General features: G+C 38.6%; 1 protein-coding gene across 12 annotated transcripts in view; it reads right to left on the bottom strand.

Annotated features, from left to right (window-relative positions):
• Positions 1 to 960: 960 nt before the first annotated feature.
• Positions 961 to 5,473, bottom strand: part of Macrod2 (mono-ADP ribosylhydrolase 2) — a 1,944,357-nt gene continuing 1,939,844 nt past the window's right edge. For 11 of the 12 annotated variants that reach the window (XM_031372067.1, XM_031372070.1, XM_031372063.1 and 8 more), the window contains one exon: positions 964 to 4,085. The gene's annotated coding sequence lies outside the window, so the exon portion shown is untranslated. Of the gene's footprint in view, positions 4,086 to 5,473 lie in introns of all 12 variants that reach the window. The other variant, XM_031372073.1, reaches the window with a different exon arrangement.

Raw genomic sequence — 5,473 nt, 5'->3', positions numbered from 1 at the left:
GGTCCTCACTTGCTATAGTTTGCCTGGGAAATGTCCCTGCACAGTGTTGTGTTTGAATGCTAGTTGAAGTGTCAGTGGAGAAGCATGAGTGATATGAAGAGTCTTGAATAGCTGGGTATAAAAGAAGCATTGTATCTAGCAGGGCTTGAATCAACTCAAATGATCATCATTATCATTGTGAACCATTGTGTTAAGAATGCCTGCTAAAACAGGAGACTGTGCTACCTGCTTTTTATTTCCTCTTAAAATTTTATTTACTACTAGAAACATGGTCCTCTAATGTGACAGCTTAGCTGTCCTTAGGCCATCCATCACTGGCACTTTGTGAACTATCTCACTTGGTTGCCTACAAAAACAACTGGAAAACTGGTATACTTGTTCTGAAAGGGATGGAAATCCAATTTTGTGGAATGATTATGTATATTCTCTTTGAAAAGATCATTGAGGTTTTTCACAGTGATTTTTGGAAGCTCTATGCCACACTTTGAACCATTTTTTTTTTTGTAATTTTATCTATCATGATTCTGTCAACAGTAGAGTGAGGGTGTAGCTGTTATAGGCACAGCTAGTGATATAGCTCACAAGAGGTACTTGAGAAGAATTTCACTAATGGAGGATGGACCCCAAGGATGGGCCCATTTTCTTTTTATCTCAGCAACCTGTGTCAGCATCTCAGAAACTGTTAGTAAATTAATAGCTTATTTAGAAAGGAAAATTTAGTGTGTGTGTGTGTGTGTGTGTGTGTGTGTGTGTGTTCTGGGGCATCTAGCAGAAACTTCTCTGTAGTTTGAAAAACTACTACAATGGGCAAACTCCAACTTGTAAGGAATGAACATCATTGAGTCAAAGTGGACTAATAGAGGCAACTTTAAATATGCTTATTTATGACCAAAGAGATAGCATTAAATGAATACAGAATTACTGCTTGTGGCCAAAGGACAAATTTCACAAAACACATAATTCCACATTATCCTCTCAAAGAAGTTTATTTGCACTCTGCTCTAACAAATATAGTTCAAAGGCAACAGTCATTTAAGTGTCATAGTGTGTGGCACAGATGAAAAGAGACAAACAGACTCAGAAGCTGTCCAGCATTTCAAGACTGGTTTAACAAAAGAGGCACGTGTTACCCTAGTAATACCAGAAGACATTTTTTTTCCTTGCAAGCAACAGACTACATTTATTTGCATTAAGTAAAAACATATCTTGTTCAAGAAAATTACTTTTTTCCTGATTTTCCTTTATATCACAAATGTCAGGGTAAGGCAAATCCATAATGAGTCATATGATAAAAACCCTATTTCCCGAGAAAATATATTGAACATATTCTGCTAACTTTGTTGTTTTTCAAAGCACAGCTGACATGCACCACATACAGAGAAATGTCTTTGCAAACCAAGTGCATCAAGCAGAACTGTAGTAATTCACAAAGAGGCTTTTCAGTATTTCATAGAAAGATTTACAATTAGCTGCAGTGATTAATACATGACCCAGTGTCATAGACAGTGCTTCAGATGTCTTCTTTGTAAGCTTTTATTAAAGAAGACTTGTCCATCATCTGAATAGTTATCAGCAAGAGGAAAAGCCCCTTTGTCTAGTCTGCAGTGAGTACCTTTTTAATTAGGACTGTCATGTTGAAGGTCTACTTCAATCCTCTGTATGCAAACATGACTAATAACAGGGCTACTTTCCTCACATCCCCCTACCTTATTGCCCTTCATGTCATGTGGCTTGGCTGAAGTGTGTTTGGAAATGGCCGTCCAGCATTCATGTGCCAGAAGCATCGGACCACTTCCCACATGTACTGCATTGTACAGCCTGTGCAGTGACAGGGCCAGTGAACAACGGGTTTCCTTCTCTGAGATGCCTTCAGTCTGGCCCAGAGCTAAAATTTTTATATTTCATTATTGAAGTGTAAATTAACTGCATTACTTATTTTAAAGCATACAATCATTCAGCCACATAGCAACCAAAAATCTACTGCAAAGCAAAGATGAAAATGCACTTTAATTCATAAAAGGAAGTTTAAGCAAATTCAGGAGTGGGACTCCTTCTCTGTTTCCTAAATCTAAAGATTGCTTTCCTTTTCCTACAGTTTCCACAGAATTCTCTCTCCCTGTTTCTTAACCCATCCCCATACAAGATGAGCAAACACAGTGGCTGCCATTGGTAATGAGAAAGGTGGACTGGAATTGTCTCAGTCCTGGTATTCCTCTTATCTCAGGTGTGCCTTCCCACTATGACCCTATAAAGGAAGCTGAGTAATACTTCCCCAGGAAGTTATGGGTAATGCCTTCCTAGCATGGTTCTCCTGTCAGGCACTTCACAAAAATGATGGGTGCTTGTAAAATATGAAGATGGCAGGAAACATTGGAGCTATCTATCTGGATGGCATCTTTTCTTAGATTATTTAGAGGAAGCATTGTTCTAGAAAACAATGTGTAATGGAGAGGTATATCCTGTCATGTCAAACTGTAGAAAGAGAAAAAAAAAAAAAGAGCAAATGCCATGGGGAAACATTGCAAAATTCCTGAAACAGTCTTGTTATTATGTTGATGAACTGGGTTAATGAAAATAAGAGATGTTAAAAGGTAACATATGCAGAGGTATGGTGTGCTACCTACTCTTATCATACCAAATAAATTACCTAGAAACAGAAATTAATGCAGAGTAGTTGAAACTACTTATAGGAAGATAAGATGGATTTTCCACAGGAAAGGGCAAAACTAGCAAATTGGATGAGATACTTATAAAGTGGTATTATCTCACTGTTGATTTTAGATACTCTTTCTCAGTTCTACTTTCCCCCTTCTCTTAGGAATGGCAACATAAAACATCACAATTCTAAAACACTATGGAGTTAAGATGATATACAAAAGACACTACCATGTGTTTGGAACCCCAAGAGGCAGTAGGAACCTAGGATTGTTCTAGGATGATGCCCAGCTTCCTCTGGCTCTCATTGCTTGAGCTACCACTATTCCACTGGCTTCTCAAGTCATGTATAGTTCTGGCTAAGTTTCAGATGTATGAATGAGCCATCAAATCACCCTTGGATTTGCCGTTAGCAGACCAGGAAGTCAGGGCTAGAAGTAATGACTCCAAAATCTCCTAACTTCAACTGTGAACCTCTGTGGGCTATCACATCTTGGGTCAGCATGGATATTCTTTTAGGAAGAGTAGAGACTTCAAGTGGAACTTTGAAAACTAAAATTGTTATTAGATTTATTTGAGTCCTAAATGAAGCAAGATGCTCCCTTTGATCTCAGTGATAATAACACCCATTCCAATTGTGTACAAAGATGCACATCTTGGTGATGGGCTCCATATGGAAGTACACAGTGAAGATCTCATAAACCAAGGAAGCAGTGCTTGAAATCAGCCTCAAAAATGAACACACACAGCACCCTGGGTGTGAAAGGTGGAGACTCTAGTGGCTGCCAAGTCTGACGCTCTTTGTTAACTCCTAATTTGAATTATTTTGAACTCCTTATTCAGAGTTCTTCCAAGTATTATCTGAAGTTTGTACCCATTTTCTATCCTTCCTCCTCTGTCTGTGGATTATATCAATGCTGGGCATGATGACTCTTGCAATTTAGCCTGCAGCTTGTCATCACCTTCTTTCTCTTTTGTGGAACAAATCGTTCTCTGACCAGCTTTATGAGAGAATCAAGAAAGCAGAGAGGGGCTAGGAGATGGGTGGGTATTAACCCAATCACCATGGCCCTAGGGTGAGGCATGGAGAAAAGACAGATATGATACGGACTGAGTGCCTGAAAGATGCTAAGCATGGGGCTTCCCACAAATGGAGGGAGCTTGCTTGCTTTTTCTTTTTTCTTGTCTTTTCTTTTCTCTTTTTGTTTTCTTTTTTTCTTTTTTTTTCTTTTCTGTAGGTAAACAGCAAAATGCAACTGGAGAATTAGAGCAAAGGACCCCCTTTCTTCCATGAACTTGCCCTTCCCCCTCCCCCACCCCCTTCCACAGCACACACTATCATCTTCCCAAGTCCCCCAGGGCCAGGCCTTGCCAAGCTGAGGGCTGTCATTTAGCTTCAGTTCTGTGTTCCTTTGCTTCATCTTGTGGCCCTGAGGAAGAGAAAAGAGAAACCATTTGTTAGATTACAGATTAAGCATTTTCACAAGCCTCATCGAGGAGTACCTTTTTAACATAGCACTTGAAATGTGCTCTCAGTCCTCAGATAGGCCTATGAATAGCTTATTTGCCTATCAAAGAGCTTTGCCTATCTGAACTGTAATTGCTGGCACATGGTATCTTTAAAGATCTTATAAATCACTGCTGATATATGTAGGCTGCATGACAAACTGCTTCAGCTGATGGGGATGATTAACTCAAGTGTTCAAAGAATTCTTTGAACAATCTACCTTTGATGTGTTCTTCCTTTCCCAGTCTATTGGTACATTCTAGATTCTAGAGACTGGTATGTAAACAATTTCTAGTATGCAGATTTGCAAAAGCCTTTGGTGAGACCATTTTTGTTGAGCATGTGCTGGCTTCTCCACCCTTGAGACAACTCTAGTATACTCTTTTCCAGAAGAGTCTGTGATCATTTTAGTTTGACTTTTAATACTGGGGTCTTCCCTACCTCCAGGGAAATGCACAAGCCAGGTATATTCAGTTACTTCTAGTCTTAAGAGTCACATTTAGTCCATGAGACTATCATAATCAAAAAAAATCTCACGACTAAAGAAATTTACCTTTCTCAGGTCTACTCCTGCTGAAACTAATGATTATGAGGTTGTGTTACCTAATCTAGAACTTTTACAAATGAGTTCTCCTCAAACAGGATCACACAAGCATCTCTGTGCTTGGCTCTTCTCACTCAGCATAGTGTTTGAGAGTTATATACTCTTGCTTCTTAACTTTATTCTTTTTTTATTTTTCCAGTAATGACTGCCATTACTCTGTCTGGGAAGATCACATTTTTCATTCATTCAACTGTGAGATATTTAGACTGTGTCAAAAAAAAAAATAGCATCATATAAATGGGATTCAGTGTGATATTTATATTCATACATACAGTGTGCATAGTCCTAGCAAACACCCCTACCTCTACCCCATGCCCAAGCTAGACCTCTCTCAATCTCTAGCTACTACTATCCTCACTTCATGTTGATGCTTTTGTTTAGTGGCTTATTTCATGTAACACAATGTACTATGCTCCATTCATTTGCCGCATTTGTCCATTATGACATTTTCTTTGTGGACATAGAGCAAAACTCTCTATCTTTGCTACTATGAATAATGTAGCAGTAAACACTTGCGTGAGGATATGCCATGCTGATCTATGCTAAGGACTAGGACGGCTATGTATTTTCTCATTTTTTTTCTTTTATTTAAAATAGATTTTTTTCATACAATCTATATCTTACAGAAATTCAATTTTTTCCTCTTAAGAAAACTTCACCTTGTTTTCCACAGTGGATTTACATTACCACCAACACTGAGTTAAGTT

The sequence above is a fragment of the Mastomys coucha genome, unplaced genomic scaffold, assembly GCF_008632895.1.
Source record: "Mastomys coucha isolate ucsf_1 unplaced genomic scaffold, UCSF_Mcou_1 pScaffold15, whole genome shotgun sequence".
NCBI lineage: Eukaryota > Metazoa > Chordata > Mammalia > Rodentia > Muridae > Mastomys > Mastomys coucha.
Note: the sequence above shows the minus strand (reverse complement) of the source record. Positions and strands in the feature narration are given on the sequence as shown.